This window comes from Rhinopithecus roxellana, chromosome 2 (assembly GCF_007565055.1).
Source record: "Rhinopithecus roxellana isolate Shanxi Qingling chromosome 2, ASM756505v1, whole genome shotgun sequence".
Lineage (NCBI taxonomy): Eukaryota > Metazoa > Chordata > Mammalia > Primates > Cercopithecidae > Rhinopithecus > Rhinopithecus roxellana.
Genome location: NC_044550.1, coordinates 67,025,002 through 67,041,716, shown reverse-complemented (window position 1 = coordinate 67,041,716; position 16,715 = coordinate 67,025,002).

Here is a 16,715-nt window from a genome sequence, read left to right as displayed (position 1 = left end):
ACAAAGTACCAGAGACTGGCTGACTTCTAAACAAAATAAACATATTTCTCACCATTCTTGAGGCTGGAAGTCCAAGGTCAGCATGCCAGCACAGTCAGGTTCTGGAGATGGCTCTCTTCTAGTTGGTGACTGCCAACTTCTCATTGTACTCACACTTGGCAGAAAGAAAATAAGAGGCCTCTTTGGGATCTCTTTCATCAGGTCATTAATCTCATTCACAAGCACTCCGTCCTCATGACCTAACTAGCTTCCAAAGGCTCCACCTCTTAATATTATCACACTGGAGGTTAATATATCAACATACAAATCTGGAATGGGTGGGACACAAATATTCAGTCCATAACATTTATTATAAATATAATTCTTAAGATATAGCTATAGACTATATTTTGGACATAATACTTATGGCTTGAAATAAGTATAAGGCAATATTGACCTTATCTAGACTAATTCATGCTCCTCAGTGACTGCAGCTGTGCTATCAGAGAGGCAGTGTAGTACACTGTGCTTCCTCAAATCTGGCAACGGAAACAGTTGACAAATCTAGTATTCAGCGGTATTTTGTAGATATGATCACCTTTGGATTGTTCTGAGCCAATAAGCCCGTGAACAGATGGCATTAGTCATGAATGTAAATTTTTTTGTTAAAGAATAAAACACTTATCTGACATTGCTTATGTTTCTAAAAGAACATCCCCTCCTCCATTTTCTCTAGACTAATATTCAAAATTTCAAGGAAAAAAACCCTAACATCACATCACTACTGAAAATGAGCATTGCATATCCCTTTAAACTATCAATTATCCTGTGATGTAGTTACATGTGTTTCTGCAAAATGATTTTACAAATCTCTATGAGTGGAAAAAATAACTTTTGAAACCCTTGAATGATTACTGGCAGGTGGCAGGTGGTGTAACAGAGAAGTTAGAAGTTTTTTGCATGCTTTCTGGTTTAGAGTAGACAAGTCTATCTCAGACTTGAAATTCTCATGGGCCAATTTAGAAAATCTCTTAAAAGATAAACTTTGCTGTCTTGTATGGTATGTATCACTAGATGCTAGGCTACGCCTTGCATATCAATGTTGCCATGGTTGATGCAGTGTGTCCTGCTAGGCGACAAAAAATGAAGAGCTCCACATTGACAAGAGGCATCATTGGCAGAGTAGAGCTGAAAGCAAAGGTGCTGATCTCCTTTAGTTCAAGTGCTATCATCAACTCTAGGAATTTACTTTTTTGAGTCTCAGACTCCAGAGGAATAACTACAAACAAAACTATTAATGCATGTTCAAGAAACTAATCAAATGCAGAATGGTATAAAGGAGGCTTGCAGCTACATAAGAGATTTATTTTACATTAGTAAGAGGGACCTTACTAATGCTGAAACTGAAGATTCGGACTTCACATATATGCTTCTTCTGATTCATTTTTCTATTGTTCCTACTTCTCCTAATATGTCCTATAGGTAGCATGAAGACTAGCGCATAATTACTTGTTTTATTCTGTTTGCTGATGACTTCACTCTCAAAAGGCATAAACAATATTATCTTTGACTACATCCATTAAAACGGTTCATTAGTAGATTTATGATAAGAAATAAAATAGGCCGGGCACGGTGGCTCACGCCTGTAGTTCCAGCACTTTGGGAGGCTGAGGTGGGCGGATCACGAGGTTAGGAGATTCAGACCATCCTGGCTAACACGGTGAAACCCCGTCTCCACTAAAAATACAAAAAATTACCTGGGCGTGGTGGCGGGCGCCTGTGGTCCCAGCTACTCGGGAGGCTGACGCAGGAGAATGGCGGAAACCCAGGAGGCGGAGCTTGCAGTGGGCCGAGATCGCCTCACTGCACTCCAGCCTGGGCAACAGAGGGAGACTCTGTCTCAAGAAAAAAAAAAAATAAAATAAATAAAATGAAATAAAATAAAATAAAATAAAATAGCACACACACACAAAAATAGTATTCCTTTATTCCCATCTATTATAAAACTATTAGACAAGAATTTTCAATATCTGACGAGTATGAATAATTTGTGGATTAAATTTTAGGCTCTGTGAAATTTGTATTTTATAAAAAGTTTATTATTTACCTTAAGAAAAATTTAAATAAAAGTCCCTGTGACTGCAATGTTTAACAAACGCAAATATGAATGATTATTATTTCATGCAATGTTTTATATTCTTTCTTTTCTTTCTTTATTTATTCTTTTTGAGATGGAGTCTCACTGTGTTGCCCTGGTTGGAGTGCAGTGGTGTGATCTTAGCTGACTGCAAGCTCCACCTACCAGATTTACGTCATTCTCCTGCCTCAGCCTCCCTAGTAGCTGGGACTACAGGCGCCCGCCACCACGCCCGGCTAATTTTTTGTATTTTTAGTAGAGATGGAGTTTCACCGTGTTAGCCAGGATGGTCTCAATCTCCTGCAATGTTTTATATTCTTAATGCCAATAAATTACAGTTATATAATTATAAATTGTATATTCTTGAGATCAGAGTAGCTAAAGTCATCTTAAAACAAAGTGTGCTTTTACAGTTTTAAAACTTAATTGTCTGTTGGTTGAAGAGTCATCATAAGTTATTCAAATCCGTGTGCGTATATATAAATATATATATTTATATGACAATTAAATACAGTATGAAGATTATTTTAACTAGAAGTTAGAAAATATAATCATATTCATCTATTTTTGCCCTTATATATTTTCAACAAAGCCAATCATTTAAATAATTATGACGTATCACTCATTTCCAAATTATGTTTTTTCTGATTATTTTCTGTTAATATCAATATGATGTTAATTCTTAAGATAAAGGCATACGTCATATTTTTTCTAATAAATGTTACAACCAGGTATCTCTCATTCCCTACCTAACAGAGATCCAAATTTGACTTCTTCATTCTCTTCCATAGTCCCATAATCAACTTTTTAATTTTTTCTTTTTACATTTTTCATGGATTGTTAGTTTATAAGTGGATAAGATGTAGATTTTGTTTATGCTAAAGCTATGTGTTAAGTGATTACAGAAGAAACTTAAACAGCATTTTAATATATATCTAAAATATTAAAGGGCATTATTATTCTGTATACAATTTATTTTCCACAGAGAAATAATGTGCAGCATTCAGAAAGCCTAAACATTGTAGAAAATAAATGAATTCTAGTTAAAAGTACCTAAGATTAATTTACCATGCACAGAATTTCCCAATTAAAACTTTCACATTAGCGTTGCATTTTAAACAGTTAATCTCCTAATGAGACATCCCCAGCAATGAGGAGAGAGTTGCCGAACTGAATGTGGCCCTGAGGCCTACATCTGGAAAGGGCTACATTTTGGTAATTTTTAAACTATTTTAGTACATTTGGGAAGGAAAGTACTACACTGCCATCTTCTGACAGTGACCTTCTCCTTAATGAGAAAAATTTCAGGCCTAAATTGGGGTATATATTACTTATATGCCTTTAAAATACAAAAGATTAGAGTATTTTGGCTTCTTTCTTTAAAAAGTTTATCATCTGTACTATATGGCACATACAAAATAAAATAGCATATGTGCAACTAACCATGAACCTATCATCCAAATTAAGAATTAAACAGTATTGACAATGTCGAAGCTGACTACATGCACCTCTCCAATCCTGAATAAATTTAAGTTCTAACTCCGAAAATGTGGAGACTTTTGGTTTGTTGGTTTTTTGTTTGTATTTTTACTGATACCGTTAGAATGACCATTCATGCCATGTTTTGTGGCTTGTTGCTTTAGTATTTCCCCAGTTCCTTGTTTCCCCTGCCCTATCTAGCATGTATGTGGTTGAAAATGCCTGTTGTGTTGTCACAGAAAGATTACCTTTCTCCTTTATCTTTTACTGTGTTGGTGGGGGGGTGGGGGAATTAGTACATTTATTTAACAAACATTCATTGGAAAACACTACATGTCCAATAATGCCAAATATAATGGATATAATGGAGACCAAGATGAAATCATTGAGTACCCACCAGAAGTTTTATTTTAAAAATTTTAGGGGGAAAAAAACAAACAATTAAAATCTAGTTAGTTACATAGTAAAATTAATGAAAATTTTTCTTTCTAAATCTGGTTGATTTTCAAGAACCTGAAGGTATTGAAGACACTGAGGGAAGCTCTGGAAAGCAGAGAATCTTAATTAAATAATGGATTGGCTCAGGACACTGTCATTGAGTCACTAATATGATTGAACTGACTGAAGATTTTAAATTCAAAGACATTGTGAAATTTTTTTTCACATTTCACTTAAGTAATAGATTTCATATAAAACACAATACTATTTCATATAAAACACAATACTATTCCCCTAGTAGAGCTGGCAAATGTTATTGGATATAAGATTCATAAAAAAAATACCTACAATGAATATAGATAAAAATGGTATCGGATTCCTTTAACAAGAAAAGACAAATTTTAAAGGTGGAGACTAAAAGAAGTTTGCTTATGTAGATGTCCAGAGTAAAAATTGTGGCTTGTTATTGTTTATCATAATTTTTCTTCAAATTTTAAAGTAAAATAAATCATACTGTAAGCTCCTTTACATAATAAAAGTATTTTCAGACTGGGTGCGGTGGCTCACACCTGTAATCCCAGAACTTTGGGAGGCTGAGGAGGGTGAATTGCTAGGTCAGGAGTTCGAGACAATCTTAGCTAATATGATGAAACCCCATCTGTACTAAAAATACAAAAATTAGCCAGGCATGGTGGTGGGCGCCTGTAGTCCCAGTTACTCGGGTAGCTGAGGCAGGAGAATCACTTGAAACTTGAACCTGGAAGCGGAGGTTACAGTGAGCTGAGATTGCACCACTGCACTCCAGCCTGGGCAACAGAGCAAAACCCGTGAGACTCTGTCCACAAAAAAAAAAAAAAGAAAAAAATAGAAAATAATTCAAAGTTAAAAAGCTTTTCATAGAACATTAATTGATACTAATGTTACTTGACATAACTTATTTTCACTGTTAGAATTGCTAAGAAATACTAAACTATATTTAAAAACATAGATGTAACTGATGGATATAAAATTAAACAATGTAGTAAAGAAAATAAGTGTCTGCAAGTTCAGTAGTAACATGGGTTAAGTTTGGAAAATGACCAGAGATCTTAGTTTTATGCTCTTCTAGCTCTACACAATAATTCTTAAAATCATATACAGTTATGGTATGATGTTTTATTTATTGTCTTAAGTAAAATAAAATGACAAATCAAAAATAATTTGTATAGGCTTCGATAAAAATAAGAAATGTCTCATCCTAGTTCATTAGAAGGTAATAGAAAGTAAAGTATCTGGCCGGGCGCGGTGGCTCAGCCTGTAATCCCAGCACTTCGGGAGGCCGAGACGGGCAGATCACGAGGTCAGGAGATCGAGACCATCCTGGCTAACACGGTGAAACCCCGTCTCTACTAAAAAATGCAAAAAAAACAAAAAACAAAACAAAAAAAAAAACTAGCCGGGTGAGGTGGCGGGCGCCTGTAGTCCCAGAGATCCGGCCACTGCACTCCAGCCTGGGCAACAGAGCAAGACTCCATCTCAAAAAAAAAAAAAGAAAGAAAGAAAGTAAAGTATCTAATAGTTTCTGAAGCCACCTTGTACCCTTGTACCTTGGATGAGGCCAGTCTTACCAGAGCTCCCCCACTGTGTTTTTCTGGTTAGTCCTGGTTAGTTACTAAGAAAAATTGTGCCTTTCTTTACATGTAAACAGTTTATTTAAATATCTCTAAGAAGCAGAGCCTTATACTATTTACAGTATTAAACAATCCTGGATTTAGAGCATATAAATATCAAGTGGTTTTTCCAAAGGAATTACTCTCAGATTGGGATCTTATCTGGATATTATCTTCATGAAATCTACTGCCTAAAAAAATAGTGGGATCTGTCTAATTTAAGCACATTCAGAGTTATTTTTAATTGTTTAAAGAATGAGATTAGATTATATCTTAAACAAATACAACTGTTCCATTCTATTCTTAAATATTTTCCTGTTTAGTTTTTATGTTTTTAGTCTTTATAAAACATTATGTAGTTTGCTTTATCTGCTTAAATCCCTTTTTATTATTGCCATTCATCTTCAGTCTTTTAAAAGTCTAATTCTCTAATTTACAATATTCACTTAAATTCTCTTTCTCCTCCTATGATGTTTTTAGTTCCTCCTTATCACGTGTCATCTGTTTCATCCCTCTGCACCTTCGTGGAATTTATAAAAGCATATCATTTTTGAAGACTAGACCAAGCATACTCAGAGGCATTTATATTTGAATGATTTAGTGCTTGAAATATTTTCAGGGAAGAAAATAGCAGGTATTGCTTCTTCCAGAAAATTAGTAAGCTCTATTTGAAAGACAAGTCTGCACCAAGGTGCATATTGCCAGTTTACTTATTGTGATGTTTGGGCAGATTACTGACAGGGCAACAAACAGTCTATGCACTCAGACATCAGAGAGAAAATGAGAGCATTATTTGCTCTGTGTAGATACATGATTGTTAGTTCCTGTGTTTACAAATATATAATTTATTACAGAGAAGTTGTCTGCAGTAAAATTTTAATAAACTGGTTTGAGGAAGAAAATTTTTCTGATACTTGATCTAAGCCATTTATAAGAAGACTGAAATAAAAGCAACTTTGAAGTATTATCAAGTCCCTCATTTTCCTTTTAGTCAAACAGGAATGGCATTGTACAAGGTTAAATTATGCATCCAAACACATCATGAGTTTTGTTTTTACTGTGAATTAACTTGCAAGTGACTTGCCTTGCAATATTAGAAGTGTTTTCCTTTAAGTCCTAAAGGTTTTTCAGTCTTCAATAGTTTCTTATTAAAATGCAAATACTCTAAGATTGGAAAGCCCTTTACTCAAAAGTATTTAACACTTTAAGAAGCAGGAGGGCACGGTGACCTCTAACTAGAAGTCACTGATAGTTGTTGATGAAGAAGAGAAGACAAATAGGAGAAGGCCAGGGCAACTACCTGGAATCTCCAATGTTGCTTCTCTACAGCTTAAATACGTTATATATTTGATGTATTTAATCATGTATCTTTTGTCTATCTTTTGTTTGTTACATGGAGGTGAGGATTTTTTCTCTCATTTCTACAAGGTTCAGGAAGGAGCAAAATCAAACCAATCAGATTAAACTCCCTGCCACTCTGAGATAGAAATGACACGCCTCCTCCTCAAACATGCTACAGACCAATTGCTATGGTGCAGTGTCCATAGATTAATAAAATCTTATTTCATTTTCAAAAACAAATCATTCTATGATGTATTGATTTACTAAAAATACAGGATTAAGAAATGCTAAATGCTTCTTTATATATGAGTATATTTATAGTTTGTTTCCATTTCATAGAATTGCATTTCAGTCTATGTACCTCTTGAAAACTATATTTATTTTAAGTTTATTATGAAAGTTTGAGAATTCATAAACTGAAACTATGATACAGTTTTGGAAAATATTTCCTATTCATCATAATGTGGCCACTTTGTACACATAACAGGCACTATTTTGTGACACCTGAGTGTAAAACGAGAGTTATAAAAATTATGTTTGAAACTTTAATAATCTATTTGCTTGTGTCTATGATATATAGTTTGTGAGTAATTCTTTAAATAAATTAATGAATGAGCTAATGAATCCTGAGTTATTCTGGAGAATTGAAATATAATCTATTTATGGATTTTAAGAGTTTTGATATAGAAGTAACAAATCAAACTGTCAAAAGCACATCATTTTTGGCTCACAACTTTAAGATGAGGCAGCAAAGTGTTCAATTTTTGTTTGATGCAGGAATCTACTTATTTTTGCAAAGACTCTATTTCACCTGAAGTTTTCCTCTTGGTAACAATATTAGTTCCTGGCTTCCATCTGCATACCACATTTTGGGAAGAATTTTCTTTCCTATCTTTTCCAGAAAACCTGTCATCATGTTTTATTGATTCAAACAGACTCAAATGTCCATTTTTGAATGTATTTTTTCTCCAGGAATATGTCATGTGTTGGCTGCAGTTGGCATAGGTTACCTGAGCTTATCACTGTGGCAAGACGGAGAGGGTGCAGGGCGGTGGGGGGTGGCTTCGCTCACTGAAGTTAAAGTGAGAATCCACAAATATTGCTGATGAATATGGTGAAAGGGATGTTAAGAAGACAACTAGATTGTCACAAACAATCTACCCAAAATATAGCTTGTCTCCTCATTGCTTTTGTTAATATTACAAAATTTTTTTAAATAAAAAAAGGCTCATAAGAAGAATCAAGGAAACCTGATTCATATTAGTGTAATGTCACATAGGGAAGGAAGTGGTGCTAATACACACACACACATGCACACACACACATACACACACACATATATATACCAAAGAAACCTGAGGAGTACAATATACCTACATATACCTATAATTTCAGGCATATATGCATATCTTAAACTTTGATATTTAGATAAAAAGCCTTATACAAATATTAATGAGGGTGTCCAAAAATACTGTTTTTAACTTTTGATTTATATATTTTTGTACAATTTCATAGTGTACCACCCATATAGCCATACAAAGCAAATTTTTCTGTCAGTGCCTTATAGCACCAACTCTTATTCTTGAAAAATTATCAAAATACTACATTACTTTGGCAGTAAAAATATATTATTTATTATTTCAAATGAGCATTTACATTAAATATTTGTAAAAGTACTAAAGTTCTGCTCCTAAATCTCATCCTGTGAAGTGTATATGTTTTCCTTAATATAGTACAGCAAATGTTTTCTGTAAAAGCTAAGAGAATAAGTATTTTCCACAGAATGTGCCACATAGTCACTGCTACAATTACTTAATTCTGATATTGTAGCATAAAAGTAGCAAAACTAAGTTGCAAATGAATAAACTTACTTTGTTGCAATAAAACTATTTACAAAAATAGGCTGCAGGCCAGGTTTGTAGGTGAGTAGGCGATAGTTTGCCTACCCTTGTTGTATGAAGTCATTAATTTTTTTCAAATTAAAAAATTCATTTTAGATGCAATGCTCATTAATTTTTAAAGTAGTACATATTTGGAAGTCAGTGTCTAATAATAAATTTATTATTTCTAATGATGATTAAGAATATAATTTATAGGCATCAACCTAAGAGACACATAAACTTATTCTTGCAAATATGTGTATACTCATCTAATTTGTGGAGATACACTTTCCCCTTACTTTGTGAATGCAAAGAAAGATTTTCTCATAAACTACACTGTTTTTTCTTATTAAGAAATATGTGTATCCTGGGTTAGTAAGGAATCTTACTCATTGATATCACTGAATAATCAAATTTATAGCAGAATATATTTGTGAAAAACAGGAAATTTTGAGTAAAATGTTATCTTTACATATTAATACATGCAGAAACACAGTAATCTGGTTTGGCTAACAGAACAGTACCATCAGTTAAGTATAGAAGTGACTTGGTAAAAATTGGAATTACAGATGCTTTATGGCTGTTGCTGCATTAACAATAATTAATGTATGGTAAAAGTAATTTTAAAAAACTTTGTTAATTGGAAAAATAAATGCTTAATAAAACTTGACACTTCATATTTTGTCTGAGTTATAACAAGCAGATACTTTTACTTATAATATGCCAATCATAGTACTAAATACCTTAACATATGCTAACTTAATTAATTTTTAAACAACCCTATAAGGTAGATATTATCACCACCCTCATTTTACAGAGGAGGAAATTGAGGAGCAAAAAACTTAAAAAAAAAGCACTATTCAGGGACATACGACTATTAAGTAGCAGCACCAAAGTTTACATCCCAGGTATTCTTCTAAAAATTTTTTACTGATACATAATTTTCCTACATATTTATTAGATTCATGTGATATTCTTTTACATGAATAGAATGTGTAGTGATTAAGTCAGAGTATTTAAGGTATGTATCATCTTAAGTGTTTATCATTGCTATGTATTAGGAACATTTCAAGTTCTCTCTTCTATTTATTTTGAAGTATATAATGCATTGTTATTCAAAGATAGTTAACATCCCAGGCATTCTGAATGCAGAATATGCCATTGAAACCTTTTTTTGTGGGGATTTTTGTTGTTTTTATTTTTAAGAAGACCCAAGTTCTTGCTCTCTTCCCAACTCAGTCTCCCAAATAACCACAGATGCGTGTCACTATGCTTACCTGATTTTTTTAATTTTTGTAGAGATGGGGACTTGCTATGTTGCCCAGGCTGGTCTCATACTCCTGGCCTCAAGTGATCCTCCTGCCTTGGCCTCCCAAAACTCTAGATTATAGGCATGAGCCACCATACCTGGCCTATTTATGTTTTTTTTATGTGTGTTTTTAATTACTAATTTATATCACTTTGTATTAAGCATCAAGAATATGAATAATCATTAAGCAGATATGTGGAAGTCTTATTTCCTGAGCATTTGAAATGAAAAAGATGTTGGTTTTAAACATTTTTCTCAACATTTCTGATGAATATCTAGATTTTTAAAAGCTTTACTTTTTATTTCATTAATTAAACACTACATAAGATACCACATGCTGTTAAGACACTGTATAATCTTCTATCAGGGTAAGTGAGCATAACCAAGTTTTGTTGTTGTTTTTTTTTTTTTCATCCATGAGTAAAAATGCTTCCTTAGTCAATCCTCTCCAACCCCTTCAATATACAGTAATGATAAAACACAAAGATCAAGCTGAGTCTCTCCATCAAACTCCACTCGATAGTACTAAATAGCTCAACATATTTTAACTCACTTAATCTTTTAAAAGCCCTTAATGTAGAAACTGCTGTCCCCCTCATTTTACAGATGAGGAAACTGATGAGCAACCAGCTTTAGAAAGCACTCAGGGACATATGACTATGATGTAGCAATATTACATACAGGAAAAATGGGCAACCCTTTTCTCTTTATCCCCACTAGTAGAACTGTGGATGTACACAGTGGCCACTCCAGTGATGAGCAAACTCCAGGCCGTGACAGTGATTCCAGAGAGAATATCCAACTACACTGTGACAAAGTTACCTAGCTAGATATTTTTTCTAAGCACCACAAATTTCAAAGCATTATTCATCAGAGTTCAAATAATACCATATTAAAATCAAAGGGGCATTCAAATCAAAATTATAACAGGTAAGAAAAGTATAGTATAGAAGTAGATGTCATACCAGAATTTAAACTTTTAATTATGTGAGTTTACTAAATTAAGGAACTCTAGAAAACTATAATTTCAGGAAATGATATTCTGCAATGAATCTATAGTCTTGTTTAGAAGTTAAAGAAGTTTGATGATGGGTATGTTTGAACTTCTGAGATTTTTTCCCTGATCCAAAAATTCTAGATAGATCTCTAAGATACTGTATTTCTGTCATTCAATACCTGTGAAGAAATATTTGAAACTATGAAGACATTTGTTTTCTGAAAATAGAGAAGAGCATAGAAAAATTGAGCTATAAAAATGTTGGGCCAGGCACGGTGGCTCATGTCTGTAATCCCAGCACTTTGGGAGGCTGAGACAGGCGGATCACCTGAGATCAGGAGTTCAAGACCAGACTGGCCAACATGGTGAACCCCTGCCTCTATGAAATATGCAAAACAATTTGCCGGGTGTGTTGGTACAGTTGGTAATCCCAGCTACTTGGGAGGCTGAGGCAGGAGAATTCCTGGAACCTGGGGGTAGAGGTTGTAGTGAGCCAAGATTGTGCCACTGTACCCCCAGCCTGAGTGACAGAGTGAGACACCATCTCAAAAAAAAAAAAAAAAAAAAAAGTTATAAAGTTTGAAGTCCACAGAGTTTGAGACATGCGATTGTTTAAAAGAGACTCTACAGTATCTGTCACTGAGAATTACCCATTGATCCCAAAGTATAAGAAGTATCTTCTGGTGTTGTTTTTATAGAAACCTTGATTGATGTGCAAAATAACAACTACAACAAGAAGCATGTGTCAGGGTGTAGCATGAGAAGATTTGGGGCAAGGACACTTACAGTTCAGCAAATCTGGCCTGTGATGCCTTACTTTCCTAGCCTCCTTTGCAGTCAGGTAGGACTCATGTGAGATGGATTCTGGCTGCCCAAAACATAAGTCATGTATTTCACTCCTGGCCAAAAGAAATTAAGAACTGGTGGGCAAACTCCATCTCATTCTTACAGTTCCACAGAAATTTAGAAGTCAGATATTCCAGCTGATGCACCTGATGAAGGACCACATCTGATTTTTTGACTGTATAAATGCCTTAAGGTGAAGAGATTTCAGGACTTGTTTACTATGCCTACTTATATTAGTTACTCTAATAGAGGGTTCATACAATAGCCTGATAACCATTTGTAAAAAATTGTCTGTCTAGAAGAGAATTTTTCCAGGTAACAGTCTAAGAGGGGTTACAAAGAGCACTTTGAAGAAGTAGACATTCCTGAATTGAGAGAGTGCAGCAGAGTTTCCAGTAAAGGCTTACTGCACACTTAAATTGTCTTACTTTTCCTATGAGAGAGGAAACATAGAGAAGAACCACACTGGGGATATGAAATAATTGAGAGGTCAGGCATTAAATAACAGTGTTTCCAGCTCCTGCATCTTATCTCCAACCAGCAGGTTCTCATGAAGAAAAGTAGAGGTTGGACTAGAGTCCTGCCATTCACCCAACTGCCCCTACAATTTAAATCCTGAATGCCAATGTCTGCTACATGCTGTGACTTCCCTGGAAACTCTCTTTTGGCATTTTGAAGACCCCATTTTTGGATGGAACAAATTAATTAACAAACTCTAGACTTGCCAGGATTTTGACATAACTTGACATGTTTTTGTTTCAAATTTAGTAGAAGTAGATTCAGTGGCCAAGAGAATCACGTTCTTTCACAGGAAAAGCAACAGGGAAGATAATTACTGATGCTGATGTTTTCACCATGACCTCACTTTTTTCTTTCTTTCTTTCTTTTTTTTTCTCTTTGATGAACTCATGTTTTCTAAAAGTGACTTTGATAGACATAGCCTGCCTAACATGAACATACAAAAGGAAAAAATGCATAATATGAAACGGAGCTTTAAAGACATGGCAGAATAGAGAATGTCTAGCATATATTTATTCTGAGTGTCAGCAGGAGAAAAGGGAGGAAAGAGGGCAGAGGATGTTCATCAAGAAAGACACTGGTCTTTAGGTTCAGATGGCCTGGTAAACTCAAGGCAGTGTCAAAAAGAAAGAAAAGAGAAAAAGAAGGAAGATAAGAGGGAAGAAAGCAAGAGAAGAAGGAAAAAGGAAGGAGAGAGGGAGAGAGGGAGGGAGGGAAGGAAGGAAGGAAAGAAGGAAGGAAGGAAGGAAGGAAGGAAGGAAGGAAGGAAGGAAGGAAGGAAGGAAGGAAGGAAGGAAGGAAGGAAGGAAGGAAAGAATGGAGGGAGGGAGGGTGGGAGGGAGGGAAAATATCCCAAACTAGGTCCTTTATTAGCAAAACTGCAGATGGGAGAGAAAGAGTCATATAATGTACAGTTAAGATGGCAGTGGCGGCCAGTCTTGCCGACCACTGCAAAGACATTGGCTGCAGTCTGGAGATGCAGCCAGGGCTGTGCACTCCATGGAGCCAGCCCAAGTCCCACCCCTTCTGAGTTTATAGGGTGGGAGCCTCAGGCTCCCTAGGCACAGCTGCAGCCTCCCAGCCATGGTTGTGGAACTGGATATACCTGTGTAGACCAAGGGATCTCTACACTCTCGGGAGCCAAGAAGCCCCTCTGACCCAGAGAAGCACAGGCTCAGAAGTGCTTGCTCTCACTGCCTGGCCTCTCCCCACTCTTGGTGCCCACTCCAATTTCTGAGCAAAGTTGAGGCCGAGCCTAGGCACTGTTGCAAACTAGACAGGTGTGCACACCCTTGGGACAGCACCGACACACCAGCTCCATGATGCCTTGGCCTTTTCTGGACTTTAGGCACCAGTGAGCAGTGGAGGGAGGCCAGGGAGTGGCTAAGGGCAGCTCAGTGCAAGCCTGCAGGTGCCGCTCGGCATGAACAGCCTGCGAGCTGTGGGCACCATAGGTGGCAGATGGCAGGGGACAGACAGGCTGCTGGACAGAAAGGGGTGGGTTCCCAGTGAAACACCATCTTCAGTCCAAAAATGGCCTGGGGCTTGGGCTGCCAGTGCTATGGCCTGGAGTAAGAATTTACGGTGCTTTTTCTGAGCCCACGCATGACCACCCATGGACCAATCAGCTCACACTTACTCCTATCTGAGGCCCATAAAATTCCTGTACTCAGCCAGAATCTGGGAGATGATGGGACACCCGGCCTGCAAAGAGGAACTACTTACTGTGGGTCTCCTTCTGCTGACAGCTGTACACTTGTCAGGACACCTTGTCTGAGGAGAGCAGCTACCCACTGTGGGTATTATCTGAACCATACTGTGACTCAATAAAGCACCTCTTTGCATTGCTCACCCTCCACTTGTCCTCATTCTTCCTGGACATGGGACAAGGCCTTGGGACCTACTGAATGGTGGGGCTGAAAGAGCTATAACACAAACAGGCTGGACCATGCACCTTGCTCACCAGATTACTGGGCTATGAGAAAGAGAGAAGAGAGAGGGAGAGAAGAGCTTCAACCCTTTGAGGATCCCAGACCTAAAAGCTCCCTGAGCCAGTGCTGTGACACCCTCTTTGGGGCTCTCTGGTTCCTGGGATCTCCAAGCTTCCAGGTGTTGCCACATTCCCTGGTGCCAGCCATGGAACTGCTTGAGATACACCTAGTCCAGCTGTAGCCTTACCTAGTGACCATGTTGTTGCCTGCAGCTACCTATCCTGCCACAGCCAGCGTGTCCGGCTGTGCACAGTGGCCAGACCCCACACTCTCTTGCTAAGGCACTTGGGTTGTCATTGGAGACATGGGATCAAGCCTGGTAGCTCAAGCTGAGTGCAGTCTGCCAAGCCAAGTGGGAGAACTAGCCCAGTTCTCCAAAATTCAGGAAAAGGCAACACCAGTTACAGAGGTTTCCAGTCGGAAAAGTGACACACCTAAGATCCTGTAACAGTTAAATATTATTGGTGGATTTCTCTTGTACAGATTTTTTTTCAAAATTTTTTTGTATTTTTTTAAAGTTAAAAAATCATTTAAAAAGTTAAATTGAAAACAAATGTCGATTTGGAAGTCAGATTGATGTCTTAATATGTGACACCATTCTAAACACATCTATAAGTCTACATGAGTTCAACTTGTATAGTTTTTCATGATTTATTTTGCCTACTTATACTTAGAGAGGACCAGAAATCTAACTTAAAAAATTATAAAAGGTCGTAAACAGTTAAACTGTTTTTGTACAGTAATAAGAAATATACCTTTCATGTTTAAGGAAAACCTATAAAAGCTTAAAAGGTTTTAAGAGTAGACCAATGCTTCATTACATCTATTTCATTGAAATTAAATTTAAGGTTCATGTTTTATATAGATCATCTAGGTATTTAGTAAATTGAAACAAAGCATATTAAGTGCATAATACTACTGTAATATTGCCATTTTTGTTCGATATCAACACTGTCAGGATCATAATGCGTATACCATAAATATGTACAGAATTACTAGATGAATGAATTATGGGTTTTATGTGCTAACAAAAAAAAAAGATTTGAAAGAGAATAAAAACACTGATGTGTAGTAAAAGTTAATTTCTAGAGCGTTGCCTAACAAATCATTTACAACTCATTTCCACTACTTTCTGCTGAGTCTTAATAGGAAAAAATTGTTATTATTATTATTGTTATGCTTCCTTTTTTTTGGAGAAATTCTATGAAGAGAAGAGGACAGTGAAATCTATTTCTTTTACAGTTATTTGGGAACAAAATAAGGAAGGCAATTCATATCTAAGTATATGCTGTTTTTTTGGTATTGATAACATTTCAGGACTCAGTAGAATCACTACTTCTTCAGCAACCACCACCTTCCTAAAAATAGTTGAAACCTTCATACTGTAAGCACTAAGTATCTCTTTTGTAATTTCTCATTTTTTGTGTTGTTATTTATTTATGTGGTCAATGTCTGTCTCTGCCACATCATAAGACCTCCAGGAGGGAAGCGGTCATTGATGGTCCTGCTCCCCAGCATGTCCCCAGGGCCCAACACCATTGTGCCCTCTGAGACTAGGTCTCAAATGAACAAATGTTTGACAAACAGACAAGCAACATATGAGAGAAAAAGATAATTGTTCTTGCTACTTTTATTGATCTGTGTTTACTTTGACCAGTTCTACAAAGTCTGCACAAAATTACATTTGAGTGTTTTTCACTTACAGTCCCAAAAGTAACCTTGGGGCCAGGCACAGTGGCTCATACCTGTAATTCCAGCACTTTGGGAGACTGAAGCAGGCAGATCACCTGAGGTAAGGAGTTCGAGGCCAGCATGGCCAACATGGCAAAACATCAACTCTGCTAAAAATATAAAAATTAGCCAGATGTGGTGGTGCATGCCTGTACTCCCAGATACTTGGGAGGCTGAGGAAGCAGGATTGCTTGAATCTGGGAGGCAGAGGTTGAAGTGACCCAAGATCATGGCACTGCACTCCAACCTGGGCAACAGAATAAGACTCTTGTCTCAAAACAAAACAAAACAAAACAAAAAAAGTAACTTTGGAAACAATTTATCTCATTAAAAAATCTCCTTTGGGATTGTAATTGATATTCATTAAATGTATAAATTCATTTCCAGGTAATTAACACTTTAATAAGTTCTCCTGAATG